The 16,958-nt window shown below is 57.9% G+C and overlaps 1 protein-coding gene across 5 annotated transcripts in view; it reads right to left on the bottom strand.

Moving 5' to 3' along the window:
- Nucleotides 1-16,958, bottom strand: part of CARD11 (caspase recruitment domain family member 11) — a 117,396-nt gene that overhangs the window by 50,909 nt on the left and 49,529 nt on the right. Inside the window, exons 1-2 of one of the 5 annotated variants that reach the window (XM_047089059.1) lie at nt 11,591-11,696; nt 9,845-10,937 (exon numbers count right to left, since the gene is read on the bottom strand). The exons of 2 other annotated variants lie outside the window; for them this stretch is intronic. The gene's annotated coding sequence lies outside the window, so the exon portion shown is untranslated. Of the gene's footprint in view, nt 1-9,844; nt 11,488-11,590; nt 11,697-16,958 lie in introns of those variants that run through there. 2 more of the 5 variants (XM_047089058.1, XM_047089061.1) reach the window with 2 other exon arrangements.

Consider the following 16,958-nt stretch of genomic DNA (forward strand, 5'->3'; position numbering starts at 1 on the left):
GAAGAGATCGAGAGACGAGTGGATACAAAGAACCTGCGGGAAGCGGACAATGCGCAGAATAAGAGAAAACTTAAGAAAAAAAAAAGCCACCCACATCCTGATAATCAAAATCCGTTGAGATGAAAAAAGATACTGAATCCACAAAACGATAGTAGGATGCTATGAAAAAGGAACAAAGAACAAGGAAGAGTTCGTAGCAATGAAAGTGCCAGACATTTACCAACAGAAAGTTTGAAAGATAACGTTGAGGAAATCTTCGAAAAAGTCAATACAGAGAAGACAGACAAGATAGGGCAGGGAAAAGGAGGTTAATTTAGGCTTAACAGCCAGTAACTAGAAATCCTGCGAAGAGAGTGCAGAGGTTATGTTTCCTTTCTTATCTCGTCTGTGGGGATATGATGTAAAGGGGTGAAGTTATCAGAGGAGTCATATTGGGGGATTCTCCAGACGTGAGCACAGGGGTCTTCAGATTTCAATGGCCCTTTGGGTCCTCAGGACAATCAGAGAAGAAAGAACCTGCTCAGAACATTGTTGTGAAATTTCAGGCCATAAGGAAATAAGACCCTCAAAGTTTTCAGAAACATCAGGTCACGTACAAAGGACTAGAAGTAAGTTTGGCATTTTCGATTGCGATACTGGGAGCTGGGAGTCGATGAGGCAACGGCTTCACATTTGTGATGGAAAATACTCTTTGGCCTAGAATTCTACTACCCCCATCCCCAGACTATGAGGCGTGAAAATAAAACGATATTATTTTCAGAAAGGCAAAGACTCTGAACATTTATCTCCCATGCACCCTTTCCCAAGAAGCTCCTAGTGGGTATGCTCTGGTAAAATGAGGGAATAAAACAATAAACAGGAATGTATGCAACTCAGGAAACAGAAAATCTAATTGGACAAAGCAGCAAGGAAAATTCCAGGATGAGAGAGACGGGGCAAGAGGTAGCTGGCCAAGATTATGGCAGGATCACAGAGAGGCCACTAGAGGGAGGTGACCAGGGCAGAAATGGAATGGTCATGATATATTTCATAATTTAGGAAATGATTTTGGTAGGCAAATAACAGGACTGTGAGACGGAAAAATAATGAAGGCTAGGCACATAAAAAAAAAAAAACCTCAACAAATGAAAAAAAAAGGCAATATTAACTCCAGGAGAAAAGCAAAAAGATAAGAAACACTCACAGCATACAACACGCCTCAACATAAACAGTATTACGAAATGACAATAATGTAACACATAAAACTGTGATCTAAATGCACTGACAGAATGAAAGAAAGGGACATGCACGGAGTACGGTACTCAGAAAAGAGGGCTAAATGCTCATCTACCTAAGAGTATGTCTCATGTAATAAATAATGCCTTCGAATGGCTATGTGGGTAAACAGCAATGCAAACCGATCGCTTAGAAATAGGGAGGCACATGGCGGAAGAAAACACAACAATGGAGAAGACGTAGGAGTAGCTGCTTCTGGGGATTAGGACCTGGAGACGGTGATGACTAGGTTGGGGAGTGATGTTTTTATTACAAGCCTACCTTACATTTCAACTCTGCGTGATGTGTATGATCTTGGCAAAAAAAAGAAAAAAAAATAACATGTCAATAATTGGAAATATGGGCAATACATTCAAGTATCAAGAATCAAACGGTTACGGGGCACCTGGGTGGCTCAGTCGGTTGGGCATCTGACTTCAGCTCAGGTCATGATCTCACAGTTTGTGGGTTCGAGCCCCCCGTCAGGCTCTGTATTGACAGCTCGGAGCCTGGAGCCTGCTTCGGGTTCTGTGTCTCCCTCTCTCTCTGCCCCTCCCCTGCTCGTGGTCTGTCTCTGTCTCTCTCAAAAATAAACATTAAAAAAAAAAAAAGAATCCAACAGTTACCTCCATTGTCTGAACACTTAAGACACTCGATCTCTTTCCCAGACAGCTCACCTCTTCGTAAACCGGAAGTGCCGACAGTCTCTGGGAGCTTGACAGATGTCATGTCGCTTCCCAGGAGCTCCGTAGGCAGGTTTTCACATCCCCGCTTTACGAGGAGGGGGCAGGATCAGAGCGTTACGTAAAGGGGTGAGATCCCACAGGCACGGAGCGGCAGAGCCGAGTTTCCAACTCAGCCCCCCGGACTCCAAGTCACCCGATCCTAGTTAAACCTGCAGTCATCGCAACCAACATTTACTAAGCATCGAAGCTGACCGATTAGGTTCCTTGCTTCCTGGGCTCCGTATCTTTCTTTACTGCCTTACGCCCTCATTTTGAAGGCACATACCCCTAGCCTATTTTACAGAAGAGGTTCAGGGAGGTTCTGCTCCCTGCCACGGGTCTGCCTCGTCTCCCACGCGACTCAGCATGGGTGCTCACTCTTAAGAGCAGCTACGGCTGCTCCAGAATGTATCTGTTGGGTGAATGAATAAAAATCAGAGCCCGAATAAAAATAAGCAACGAGGTTGTTATTATACCAAACCCAGGGAGTGCCCAGCCCTTCGGAAAAGAGCTGTCTTTGTGGCACAGGCTCCTCCTCTCTCTCCAAGAGCTGCCCTGGGGCAAAAGCTCTGGAACCAGAAGGGGGTCAGCAGGCAGGTGCATAAATGCATCTCTGGTTAATGGATTCGCCTGGATGGCCAGAGTGAGAGGCTTGAGACAGAAGGTTTAATTATTCCAAAGAAACCTCCATTTAACCGAAAGGACTTCTGGCAAAAAAAAAAAAAAAAAGGAAAAATTATTTAAAAGGCTGATCTACGGCCTGTGCGGAAGGACTGAAGAGACCCTGGTCCAGCCACCTATGTGTCTGTGGCCCTGGACACAAGGCTTTATGGAAAGGGACCAGAGCCGTGCCCTCCCGTGGGGCTCATCCGCACCCCCCCTCCTCCAAAGTCCCCATTCCTACAAATTGTTTTAAATTTGCAGTGGCGGCCGACCTAACATGCGTTCTCTCCTACCTATTGACAGAGCCCCCGTTTTGTGGGGAGCACTCCTGTGCCCGTTGAAAAACGGTGCTTGCAGCCTCTCTGGTAAGTAGAGATGCCTATGTGACACGATTCTGGCCAAGGAGATGTAAGTGGAAGTTTCTGGAGGCATTTAGAAGGGCTCTTTGAGGGGTGGGTGGCGGAATCAGGGGAGAAGAGCCTTTTATTTGTCCCTGTCTTCCTACCTGGAATGTGGATGCAATGCTCTGACTCAGCAGCCATCTTGTGAGCGTGAGGACAACAGGCCACATTCTATGTATGGATTCCTAGGACGCCACAAGCATTTTTGGGCCCAAGCTAACCTTTGAGTTCTTGGTTCATGAGAAGAATAAAATCACTAGTATCCCTTTTACACAAAACTCCGATTTTGTTTTAAACAAGTAAGATCCAAGCTTTCTAAGAAAGTCTTATCGATCCCAGCCACAGCCTTCTGAGCCCCACTCTCTGAGCAACTGTCTTTTCTATTTGCTCCGGTTTCTTTTTTTCTAGATACAAAACCAGAGTAAGCAGGAGGTCAGTAAGGGCTGACACGTACAGCCCGTGTACAGAGAGCCACGGGGAGGGGGAGCACGAGGCCCTCTGCACGGTCAGTGGCGCACGAGGAGGTAAGGAGCAGCCCAGGAAATGCTAACAGATGATGTTCCTGGCTCGCGGCACACGGGCTGGGCGATTCGTCTCCTCTGCCCGGCGCGGTCCTGCCTCGGATCCTGGGCCGGGCCCCTCACTTTTCGGTCTCCAGTCACATACTCCAGCCTCTGCCACGCCCACTAGAATCTCTCTCTTCTCTCAGTCAGCCCTCGTTATTCCCCAGGAGCCCGCCCTCGTGACAGCCAAGCTCCTCGCTGCCACCCCGGGTGCCGCCAGCCTCCCCCGACCACCTCCTCGGGGACCAGGACCCCTGTATTCACACCCGGAGCTCCTCAAGGCGCTGCGCCCATCCACCGACTTTCAGGTGATGCGGGCAAAGGGCCAATGGTTTTTTCTGTGCAATAAAAATGTCTCGACCTGGTATCTTCTAGGAAGGGGGTGTAAGCATCCGAAGTCAGGGCTGGGGGGCGGTGGGGCGCACGGCACGCTTACTGAAAGCAGAGACCGAAACCGTGGCAAGCATCACCCCCTCCCCCATCCCCAGGCCCGTCTCCCGTCCCAACTTCTACAGCCGGTCCCGACGTGCACGGAGGCCACAATCTTTGCAAGGATGCCCACCTCCCGCGTTACCGAAGGACACTGCTTTCCCTCCAGCTCTCATTTCCCTCCCACGACCGCAGAGAAGCATTTGAAAGATGCACAATTAGGAATGACAGATTCGAATTGTTCTGAAACGTGTGTCAATTTATCCCATTGGCTCTCTATGAGCTTTTGTTCCATTCGGATTCCAGAGCCGTGCACGCAGCCGACTGTCAGCTGTGATGGTCTCCGGGAGCCACGGCGGGACCAAACCCAAGTGTGGCTTTGCTGTGGGGCTGGCCGGGGTGGGGGGCGGGGGGAGACCTTGGTGACAATGAAATACCGTTGTCTCCCGCTCTTGCCTCGGAAGCCTGGTCAGCAAATCGCCTTTGCCACGGGGACCGTTATGTCACCAAGACCTCCAGCTGATTCTGGTTCAGCAGTCTTCTGTGCTTTCAAGGACAGACCCTTCGCTTCCCCCGGGGGCCCGGTGGACTTCTTTCCATTGGCAGAATCTTCATCGGATTATCTGGGTTGGGGAAGCTTGGAGAGTCCACGGTCCCTCTGAACGCCTCACGTCAAGGCTGGGTTTGCTGTCGTGCCAGCACGTAGCGGCTGTTCAATAAACGACTGCTAAACAAACACTCTAATGACCTAAGGTATTATGATAAGAACATTTCGTTGTCACAGACCTGTACTGAGTAGTCTGCTACCCAAGAAGCACCTGGTGACAGAAGGCGCCACACTCAGCCCAGGCGGCCACCCTGCCAGACCCCTCCCAGCGGGACACAGGTCCCTGCTGCAGAATGGACCAACGTTCCCGTACTTTTAACCCGGTTTTGCTGTCACTCCTTTGCACGCCCGCTGTGAGTTCCTGGAGAGGGCTTGCGTTGTGCCCACCCGTGAGTCTCCAGCACACCGCGGCACAGGGTGAGCGCTGCCCAGAGAGCGAACGAACGAAGTGTCCTTCCAGAGTCCGGCCCGGACGCGTGGGGTTTCTGCTACGCACGGGTGGCCCAAAGCAGGACGCGGAGCGTGCATTTTGGTGCGTGCGTCGTGGGGAGATGTAATTCTAGCACAGGAGAGGTGGGAGGAAAGCACGAGCTACTCTTTGATCTGGGGAGTTGGGGAGGCGGTCTGGGAGGGAAGAAACTGGACAGAGGACACTGCCCTACACACAATCCTGCTCCTGGGGCTGGCGTGTGAGTGGGTGGGGCGAGGACCTACCGAGCGAAAGGGTTGGGCCCTTGCATTTCATAGGAAAGGTCACCAGCGTCATGAAGTAAGAGCCCCACCCGGAGAGCAGGAACTAGACGGGAAGGTTCTATGGGAGCCACATCCGGACCGTGAATCTTCCCCTTCTCCTCCTCCTCGTCCCTCTGGCTGGCCCCAGAACCCCCAGGAGCACGAGCCCAGGTTAGAATGGAGGGCGCGGGGGGCCCACCGGCCTCTGCACGTCTCTCTAGGGGGAACGTCTGTGAGGTTTGGGAATGAGGACACTTCAGGGCGGACTCGAGCAGGACAGAGGGAACCCTGCTCACTCGGGTCTCGTGTGAGTCAACAGGCATTAGCTGTGAAAGACAGGAGTAGGAAAAAGCAGGAGCTCACAGCAAGGAGGTTCAGCGGGGAGAAGACTGTCCTTGTGAGAAGACACAGGTGACAAATTCAGGGGTGTCCAGAGCAAAGTGGGGACGATGGTCCATGGGACGAAGCGGTGGAGGCCGGGCCGGGGAGGAAGAGGGGGAGGAAGGCTGGTCGGCAGCCTCACAAGCTTGCTTTGAGGCCCCAGCAGCCAGGCGAACTGGTCTCTCTCCTCTGCGTTTCTAAGGCGCACCGAAAACACACTCAGAATCGACGTGGTAAACAGCTTAAGATGCATCTGTCGCGGTGGGGCCGTCTAGTTTGTGAAATGTCAAGGGAACCGGTCAAGGCAGTGACACCTCGAAACACGCTTCCCCGTGTGAAAAGAACTCTGCCGACGATCTCGATCCCCGAGCGGGTTGGTCCAGAAAGAGGCAGATTTCAGGGTTCCTCCCACGGGGACGGAGACGGGGTGTTGCGGGCGGCGTGTTTCTGGACCCGGCTTTCCGCTGCTTCCACCCGCGTCCGCGCAGAGCACCGGCGAGTGAGATCAGGGAGTGAAATCCGCTTGGGAGGGCGGCCACTCGGGGGCCTGAGGCTCTGGCTTTCCCCGGGGGGGCTGCACGGGGCTTGTGGAGACTTCTTCTCAAAAGGCCTTCAGGTCTGGCCGAGACCCCGGGGCAGGAAGCAGCAGCCTCAGCTGTGATCCGGGCCTCAGACCTTCCTATTTTTACCCTGAGGTATTTGGGGCTTGAGGTCAGAGCAGTACTTTCTCCGACATCGGTTCCCTGGGCAGATTTGCAGGCAGCAGGACAGACAGACAGGCGGTCTCTACAGACTCCTTCGGTGTAGACCTGCAGCGCTGCGCGGCCGGGGTTCCCGCTGGAGGGACCCGCCCGCAAGGAAGGTCCTTGCGAGGTTAAGGTACACCGCGCTCCTTGGTGAGAAGTGGCATCCCCACCCCAAGAAGATGGGGGCTGTGGCCACAGGATCACGGAAATTCGACTCTAAAAAGAGAGCCATGCCAACAAACCTCTGAATAAGGAGGCAACAGTGTGCGTCCCAGTGGAAAGCACACGGTGCCGAAGGGAGGGTCCTGGATGTGAGCTCATGCTCTGCCACTTACTGCTGTGCGGCTTGAGGCACGTGGCTTAACCTCTCTGAGCCCCATTTCTTGGTCTGCAGAGTTGCACAAGCACCTCTAACACCTTAGGGCTGCTACCGTGCATAGAGCAGGCACTTGATCACTCAGAAGCCAACGGGAAACTCGAGATGGAAACGAGGGGTCTGCCTGGACGCCCCGTATAACCACCTGCACGGGCAGAACTTCGAGCAAAATGTCAAAGATCTGCCTTCGAGCCTTGTGTCCGGGCTTCTGGTTTGCGACTCGCCCACCGGGCGTCGTTAGCATCTCTCTCGCCGAGCCCGCCGTGCTGCTCACGGCCTCCGGGAGGGGCCCCTCTCTTACTTCCTCGGACGCCCCGCGCCCCAGCCAGTCTCTCGCACAAATGGGCATTTAACATTCACGAAGTGACCGATTTCCGGGGCATAAGCGCCGGCTGTCTTTTCCTCGTTTCAGCTTCCTCCCTTCAGCGGGGAAGACCTTTCTGTCTGCCGCGTGCTGAGGGTTTTCGCCACGACAGCCAGCTGACGGGATCACACGCCCTTCGTTTGCACCCGGCTCGTTCTGCTGCGCCTGCCATTTGGACCCGAGCGCCCATCTGTCTTGGCCTCTCCATCAGTCACAGATTAGAAGTCTACAGTCTACGTCCCTCCAATCTGTGACCTGCGGGGACGGAGCTATCTGGTCACAAACCACCCCAGCCGGGTGAGCTGCAGAAAAGCCAGCTGGTCCTGCACTCTGTCGGGAAGAAGGACTCTTTCATTTGCTGGCGTTCCCGAATGTGGCATCAGTGTGACGGCGGCCATCTCTTCTCGCAATGTGCCCCCTGCCCCCGCCCTCCCCCCGACTCCAGCCCGAAGGACCTTCTGCATCACCAAGGACAGCCTGTTCTAGCCGGTGGTGCACGGGAATTCGGTTCAGTCTGGAATCCTAATTCTTTGAAAACCGATAACCCACACCAGCCAGCATCTTCCGGACTTACGCGGAGGGCTTCACTCCCTCGTTGTGAAAGGTCACCAGCTGACCTTCAGGGGACGCGCTCCTGGACGAAGCGGGGCACGACGCTTCCGTGCCTCTTGTGCCGTGGGCACTCATTCGACATCAGAGGAGGGGACGGAGTGACTCAGTAACACAACCCACCACAGACGGCAGGGGCGGAGGGGGGCAGAGTCTGACGCTCGCGGTCGCACAGCAAGGCTGGAAAGAGACCCTCGGCAAACTCAGCGTGTCACGCTGGGGGGCTCCAGTCACCTCACCTAGGATTACGCTAGACCGAGCTCACGGTCCCGGGAGAAAAGGGACAGTCGGGACGCTGAGGGGAAGCTGCAGGACGCGTCAGTGGGCGTTAGTTTCAAGTGCGACGGGAGCACAACAGGGGCCGTGTCTGACCACACTTGGCACACCGCTCGCTCAGGAAGGGCCCCGGGGCAAAGCACCGCGTCCCGATCCTTCTGGGACCAATGACCCAGTTTGTGGGGGTTCCAGATGCCCGAGTTAGTCCATTCCCCTCCTTCTGTGCGTCTCGTAATGTCGCCACTTACCGCAGACCTTTGGGGAAGGATAAAGCACGGTGCCCGCATCCGGCACCCCCGATACCACGCGTAACAACCCGCGTTCCACGCCAGGCTGGGCGGGCACAGGAGTGAAATTCAAACGGGTCAGATTTCCTGTCCCGGAGCATTCTGCCAAGAGATGGCCGGCGGGGGCGGGGGGGGGGGGGGGATGGTTAGTTAAAATGCGTTCACTGGGCATCCGCTAGGTCAGGACCAGAGTAAGTCTGTACGTCCAATTAAACAGGCTTCTGGGAGGGAGACAGAGAAGGAGGAAAGGACTCAGGAAGGGTCTCTTTACTCCTAATTAACTGCAAAATAAACAGCTTCCTCCGCGGGGCTGCACGGACGGCGGGGCGGGCCAAGGCGGTGGGCCGAGACCCCCGTCGCAGGTTGCTTCTGCTGGGTGCTGCATCGAGAAGCCCAGCAAGGTTCCCCCCTCCCACCTCCCTGCGCCCCGCTCCCCTTCCCAGTCCCGGCAGCCGTGAGCCCTCGAAGCCAGTGACTCTTAAAATGAAGACATTTATACGTGCGACGGAATACTATTCAGCCACGAGACGGAACGGGGCGCTGATCCGTGCTACAACACGGACAGACCTTGCAAACGCCACACGGAGCGGAAGAAACCAGACTCGAAAGGCCACGAGCGGCAGGATACCTTCAAATGCCCAGAGGAGGGAAGCCCACAGAGAGACAGCAGGTGGGTGGCGGCCAGGGGCTGGGGGCCGGCAGACACGGAGGGGCGGCCGCTGAGGTATACGGGGCTTTATTTTCGGGGCAAGGGACGTGCTTCGGAACTGGGCTGTACAGCCCCGTGAGCGTGCTAAACACCAGTGAATTGTTCACTTTAAGGTGGGGGGTGAACATTACGTGAATTTCACTTCCCTCAACCAAATCTGATCAAACAGATAGAAAGCTCCAATTTCTGGAACACGTGAGCGGCTGGTCCCGAACCAACACTAACCCCAGCCCTGACACAGCCTGGCTCTCAGATGGAGACACGAGAGGGGCCCCACGGGCGAGGCAGGTGCATGCGCCCCTCACCCCCACCCCGGGGTGGGGGGGGGGGTCAGTCAACCCTGGGCTCGGGGAAGCGTGGAATTCAGGAGTGACGTCTGCGGGCTGCGCGTCCAGGAAAAGGCACAAGGGAGGCGGACGCAGCAAAAGGAGGCGGGGTGTGAGGTCTGAAGCGAGGACACGGGCTGAGAAAAAGGCACAGGAACTCAGAGTTTTATTTAGTGCCCGCAGGTGCACGGCGAGGGAAGGGAAGAGAAATGAAGCAAGACACAGCCGAGCAGGGAGGGGGTGGGCGGGGGTGGGAAAGGGAAAGCGGGGTCTGGTCTGGGAGGGCTGCTTCCGTGTTAGTGTCCCTGGGTCAGTCCCCGGGGTGGGGGGGCGGGGGCTCCTGAGGCCGTGGCAAGGAGCACGTGAACTTGAGTGATTTCCCGTAGGTCAGCTCACCTGTTTTAAAGCCGCCAGGCAGCTTGAAACGTGGAAACACCGAGACTCACATTTTCCACGTTATCTGAGCACCAGAAGGGGGGCGGGGATGAGACTGTTACCAAACATCTCCGGACACTCCGATTTTGCTGCTGAAGAGAGAGTCCCGTCCTGTGTCTCTCCTTCTTACTGATCTATTACGTAAGAGTGTCTTTAAATGAGCCTGTTGGGGTTGGGGGCGGGGGGGGGGTGTCCAGGCCCTGGTGCACACGAGCCCCTGGTTTTCTGATGTCCTGTGCTCCCTACACGGTGCAATGGAAATGCTTTCCGAGAGCAGCAGGCCCGGGAATGTGGGGATCTCTACGCCCAGAGATCATCTCTCGCTTCTTGCCATGAAAGCAAAAGCTCATAAAATCAGATGCCAGCCAGGAGACTTTTTTTTTTTTTTTTCTCCTTTGGCTTGTGCCAAATGGCTGGAATCACCGATCATTACGTAAGGCGCCCCGTCCAAACTGCACCCAGACACCGCAGATCAGTGCGGACTTGAGGCTTGGGAGCAAGTGTCGGCAGCAGTGGGTCGGGGGTGGGCTCTGTGCCTGCGTGTGGGGAGCTCTGCAAAGCCAGGCTCGAAGGCCGCCCGCCAGGCGCTACCCAGCCGTGTCGTAGGCCAGGCCGGCCTTCATGGGACCCGCTCCACCGAGGGACGCTCTCCGCTGTGTGACTGGAGACACCCGCGACCTTACGTGGTCTCTCGTTTTAAAGGGTGCCCCTGAGACCTCGCGGACTTCTTCGAACCCGTGATGTCAGCGTGACCTCCTGGAAGCAGAGGACAGCTTCTCATAAGCCCAAGCCGCCCGAGGCCTGCAGTTTCGACCCTGCAGGGCTTATTGGGTTCCTGAAGTGCTTCAGGAGGAAATGAGGAAGTGTCTCTGAGACCTCCAGGAGATGCAGGGGGCGGGGGGGGGGGGGAGGAGGGGGGCGCTTTCCCTCGGGCCCTGTTCCTTCTGCTCCTTGAAAAGCCGTTCACACTGCACTCTGCCTTTTCTCCCCGGGGTTCTGGTCAAAGTCTCCCGCTGGGCTCGGGGCTCCAGTGTCTCCGTCTCTCCACATATGCCTGTGGGCAGGGGCCGGGCCTTGGGTCAGCTGTGGGACAGTTAGCACCAGGCTCCTTTCTTTGCACACGGAATCTTAAACCTCGGAAGGAAGGATCGTCTGCAGGGTACCCCGGGGAGGGCTGCGGGGCTGTGAGCCTCACATAAAGGCAAGGGCCCGGCCTGCAGGGACAGACGCCGCAGACAATTCCAGCGGGGGGCCTCGGGCACCTCACTGCCCCCAACAAGAGCACATTCTGTGCTCTCACGCCCGCTCCTCCACGCTGGGCACTGTCCTCCATCAGAAGAAAGTTCGAGAAGCCAGCACATAAAAATGCGAGCGTTCTGGTCCAAATCAATCATCAGGCATTTACGGAGGGGCCTTCTCTGGGCTCAGTTCCACGCTCTGTGCAATCAAAGTGACAGCATAAACTAGTCGCCCCGGCACCGGCTGTTTGAGAGTCGACCGTGTTGTTTAAGAAATTAAGAAATGAAAGGGAGCGTGTGTGGAGCCATGAGACACACAGTGTGGACGAAGCAAGGGGGTAGGGTGGGGGGCGCGGGGCTTACGGCACCCCCCCCCCAGCCGGCCCACACGGCTCCCGCTGGGGCTTTGCTAGCTCAGCGCACACGTGTCTCGGAGCTAAAGGACCTGCCGGTTGGAGAATATACTCACATGTTTGCAACCAGCTCTGTCCTGGGTCTGCCTGGGGTCCCTCCGTGGTCCCCTCAGACCCCCTCTCCTCCAGCGCGCTGCCTGCCAGGCCCCCAGAACATGCTGATGCTGCACGGAACCGCGGCCTCTCCCGGAAGCCCACACAACACCCCACTGGGAGGCCGCCTCTATTTTTAGGGGCAGAGGTGGGGGGTGGGGGCGCTGCCATACTTCCCTTTTTATTTTTGTTCTGAGCAGAGTCTGTGGGTGACTTTCTACGGGGGGGGGGAGGCTGAGACACTCGCCAAGGGGACCGTGCTCTCTCTGGCAGGCAGGGTCGCGTCTGCCTCTGGGGCGCAGGGGGGAGGGGGTGCAGGAGGGGAGGGAGGATCGGGCAGGAGCCTGGCGTCAGTCCTGCTCTCTCTTCCTGCTGTGCCCGACCTCGCCCAGGAGACCACGGTCCCCTGACTACGAACTGCACCGAGGGGGAAGGCCGCAGGCGGGAAGCGCGGGGCCTAGAATGTTCCAGGGAAGATGTTCCACAAGCCTCACACCCAGCTGCCCCGAGCCAAACACACTGCTACTCTCTTCTGCTCGACGCAGGCCGGCATCCACGGTGGGGCACTGACCCGGCTCCTCCCTGACCACCCGTGTCTCCTCTGCCCTCTCACCCCGCGGTGAGCTCCCACCACCCCATTCCCCTGGGGGAGCAGAGGGCCGTGTCCTCTCGGGAAATAGGGGAACGGAAGCCGTGGGCGGATGGATCCAGGTGATGTAGGCACACGCCTGGGAGGTCAGCCCCGCCCCTTCCTAGAAGCTGCAACGTCCCCCACCCCCACCCCGGTCCCTGCACAGCTGGACACCAGTGGCTCCGCCTGGGCGCCACGGTCCGACTCCACCGCGGCCTGATTCCTGTGTCCCCGCCTGTACCGGTGGCCAGAGAACTTACGGCCCCCTCTCCTTTCCTAAACTATTGCGGTAGCATCAGTGAGCCGCGTGCATCTCAAGGACACCGTTCAAGGAGTTGGGGAAAGAAGACGCCCTATGACCCACGGAGAAGCGGAGCGTGGCCAGCACCCCAGGGGTTCCTTCACGGCCCTTTCCGTGCCGTGCACCCACGCCAGTGGCCACCAGGACTGTGATTTCTGTGACAGAAAACCGAAGGAGCAGAGCACGCGCTGTTCGGGGCCTGGCTTGCTGCCTCAGTACCTCGGGGCACTGGCTGTGCACGTCACTGGCTGGTCCCGGTGACAGAGCGTCGCCGCTGATGCGCGTCCCACAGTTTATCCCTTCACCTGTTGGTGGGCATTGCGGGTGGATTCCCAGTTTCCCCTGTTGGGACATTCTTGGACGAATCTTCGCGTGGACGGGTGCCGTCACCTCTTTGGGAGAAGCGCCAAGGCTCAGGGCTGCTGGGTCACGTGGTTGGTGCTCGCCCAGCTCCGTAAGCGACCGTCGCCCTGTTTTCCTAGTCCCGCACCTCTGCACCCGCGTCGGCCTTCTGCTCATGGAGGGGTGACACGGTCCCTTCACAGGGCCCCGGCTCCTGCCTCTCCCTCTCTCTGAAGCTGTCATCCGCTGATGCCCCCCGCGGTGCGCTGGGCTGGACAGGGCCCCCCCTCTTCAGAATGCGACCGTATCTGGAAACGGGGGGTCTGCAGACGCACCGAAGCGGAGGTCTCCCTGGATTAGGGCGGGGCTTGAGTCAGTGACACACACAGAGACACAAGGGAAGACGGCCACGTGACTATGGAAGCAGAGGTGGGGGAGGTGGCCACGGGCCGTGGAACTTGGGGGCCACGAGACCCGCAAGAGTCGGGAGGATCCTTTCCTGGAGTCTCCGGAGGAAGGGGGCCCTGCCTTGTTCCCACCTTGATTTCAGACCGCTGGCCCCTAGGATTGTGAGAATATGTCTCTTTTCTTTCGAGCGAACCTGTTCATGGTAGTTTGCGAGGCCTGTGGTATTTTGTTACGGCAGCTCACGTGAAGCGAGCGGCCCGCAGCACGTCTCCTAGCCAAACTCCTATCGGGCCTCCAAGCCCTCCGTCACCGGCGCCTCCTCCCACGGGAAGCTCTCCCTGACTGCCCACCCCTCATGGGCTCTCCTCCTGGGCCCCTCCGGACAGGACCCAGCAGGGCGGTGGGCAGGACTCCGCAGCCAGGCTACTACAGGGCCACGTGGCGACTGGGCGGGACGGGACCCTGATTCGGCGAGAGGCTGGCAGGGAGACGGAGGTCGAAAAGCTGGGTCTGGGGAGAGCTGAATGAGCAGACTTCACGGGAGCAAGAGGGGGCCGCGAGGTCCCTGGGGGCTGCACCCTGGGGACTTCTTGCCCAGACCGAAGGGCTGGAGGGAGAGGGGGAGGGGGAGGGGCAGGGGGCTGCCGGCAGGGCTCAGCCTTCAGGAGCGGGGGGTGGCCGCCCCTCAGAACTGACCACCGGCCCCCGTCTTCCCTTTGTGCTCCCGTCCTCCACAGCCAAGCAGAAGCCTAAGGTCAGGGGGCCACGGACCGGCTCGGGTCAGCCTCTGGTGCGGCTGGCAGGACCGCAGGGCATCCCCTGAGGCCTCAGTCTCTCCAGTCACATGGGGACGACGGGAGTGCCGCCTCACGGGGTGTGAGGATGAAGTGATGCTTGGAAGACGGGAGCCCAGCGTGTGCACGTGGCCGGCCACCGGGGTTGGCCCCGCCGTGCTCCGCTCGGAGCGACAGCCTCCTTTCTGAGGACATTAAGGGTTCTGGCATCTCGCGGTCACGCTCCTACGTTCCAGGTGCTGACGGCCTAACTGGTGGCTTGAGCTGAAAAGAGGAGGAAGGAGGGGACGCGTGTCTCCTCTCTGGGCGGGGGGCGGTCTGCAGGAGAGCCCCTCAGGGACAGCCAGATCCTTGTCCTCCCTCGTCCTTTGGTTCTGGAAGCGGTGCCCTACGTGAGCACCACGGCAGGGAAGCCTTCCTTGCTGGCACACCCTCAACCCCCCAGCGGTCCCGCGTGGCCGCCGCCGTGACCGCCAGGAAGCCGAGGCTCAGAGAAATCGGGGGACTTGCCTGAGGTCACACCGTGTCTCCGTCCGCAAAACACCTCCGGCCGGACGGCTTAGACAACTGGTGTTCGTTTCTCTCTGTCCTGCAGCCTGGGAAGTCCGAGCTCAAGGTGCCAGCAGATCCCGTGTCCGGTGAGAGATCTCCTCCGGGTCCGCGGATGGCCGCCCTTCCGTGGTGTCCTCACGTGGGCTGTCCTTGGTGTGTGCTCACAACGAGAGAGCCCTGCCTCGTCCTCTTCCTACGAGACCCCTAATCCCATCACGAGGCCCCGCCCTCACGACTTCATCCAACCCTAATTTCCTCCCAGAGGCTCTGCCTCCAATACCCGCCCCCCCACCCCAGGGGCTTAGGGCTTTCACACCAGAATTGGGTGGGTGGGGGGGGGGTCGCAGAGTGCAGCCCACAGCACTCGGGCAGCGGCAGGAAGGGTTAATGGCCCGGCTCCGCGTGGGATAGACGGCGGGCTCGTGTGTGTCCCTCGCCGGGCCAGGCCCGCCCTCCACCTGCCCCGCCACGGGCATCACATCGACTGAGGGACGGCTTCCGACTCCGGAGCAAATCAGTGGAAAGGAAGCCCCCTCGCGGGTGGTCGCAGCACAAGGCAACGGGTTCCCGAGGGGTCTCTGGTGCCGCTTGGGCCACCCACGCTGTTGTTTCACAGTTTGTGAATGGACGTGCCGAGGCAGAATGAAGTGCTCGTGGGAGGGAAGCTAGTCACGGACGGAAGGCCCAGCGCCTGCCACGCGGGGACTCGGCCGGGCCCTTGGTGTGCATTCTCTCAGGTTGCTCTCAGGCGCCCCGGGGGATAGGTCGCCTTACCCCCCACGCTGCAGAAGAGGGTGTGGACGGCAGGGCCCGGACCCCACGGGGCGGTGGGGGGAGGGAGGCTCGGGGACCGAGCCCGGTCTCCTTGACTTCCGCACACTGGACTTTCCAACACTCCGGAGAAACGGATCCTTCCGGGAGGAGATAAACCCACCAGAACCGAGCTGAGGGAAACCGCCTCGTCCTTTATGAGAAAGGGCGTCCGAGCAGACTGCAGGGTAGAGCCCGATGCCCCTGACGTCCTTCCACCCCCAGGATGCTCAGAGCCTCCCCGCCGGACACACCAGAACGCAGTGGGCGTGAGTTTTTCCCGGCCTGGATGAGGACATGCCCACTGGGCCCACCAGGGGCACAGCACAAGGGGTGCGGGCATCGCAGGGTGGAAGGAGCTGAGTTCTCACGGCCAGTCGCTAAGTGACACGTGAAAGGAAGTAGGATCCGAGAGCTTCCTGCACACACACCCTGTGAGGCTGGAGTCTGAGCTGCAGACAAAGAGCGATTTTTCTAGTATGGCAAGAACACACACACACACACACACACACACACACACACACACACACAGCCCATCCCACTCTGCAACAAAAACAGCCTTGCGGGGGCTCGGTGACCCTGGACCCAAAACACACCCACATTGGACTGGGGCCCTGGCAACCCAGCCACACCCAGAGGCCCGGGTCTGCCCCGCCAAGGCCCCGAAACGTGTTCGGGCCCGCCCAAGGACGCAGGATTCAACCTCTTCCCCCGTGTTATTTGTTCTATTTATCTCCGCCTTGAAGCCGTACATCTAAACAGCGCGGGCCCTTGACTGCTGAGTCAGCGCCAGAGCTAAAACTCATAAAATCCTATTTCAAAAAGGTCCAATGATTTTATTTTCCGACCATAAATATGAAATTTAATTAGCAGCTTGCTGCTAATGAAGTCGCCATGGAAGCCGGCCTGAGGACACAGAGCAGAAGAGAACGCCCACAGTACACAGAGCCTGCGGCCCTGTTAACTCTTGCCTCGCCCCCTGCCCTTGGCCAGGTCCCCTGAGGCCCGGAGAGCCATCGACAGCCTCTGACCTGGAAGGACAGGGGGCCGCTGGCTCAGAGAACGGGAAGTGGGTCAGATGTCCCCTCTGGGCTGGTGGGAAGTCCTGGGCTCTCTGGCCTGGCTCATCTCCACAGCAGGAGGGAGGGCCTGGAAAAAAGCTGGAAACATCAGTGCTTAGAAAGAGCCCTGTTACTCTGCATCACGGGACATCAGTGGCAGAACAACATGGGGGTATTCGCACTTGACCGAACACTAGAAGCCCAACTCCTCGCTCCTCCAACCACCCCGGGGCCTCGGTTTATGTTTTGTAAAATGGGAATCTATAAATAATCTGGAAACAGTTTATCTAGGCATAATGCCCACGGCGGGTGGAATGTTAGCGATGATTAAATGTATTTCTAGAGCACGTGCCTGGGATATAGCCGGCGCTTAGGGAATGGGAGCCTGCGTTATCACCATCCTTGTACGAGTTTGTTAGTTAAATCCAAAGT

This window comes from Lynx rufus, unplaced genomic scaffold, assembly GCF_022079265.1.
Source record: "Lynx rufus isolate CCGP_SWC_20201006 ecotype Redwood Valley unplaced genomic scaffold, mLynRuf1.p SCAF_27, whole genome shotgun sequence".
NCBI classification, from domain to species: Eukaryota; Metazoa; Chordata; class Mammalia; order Carnivora; family Felidae; genus Lynx; species Lynx rufus.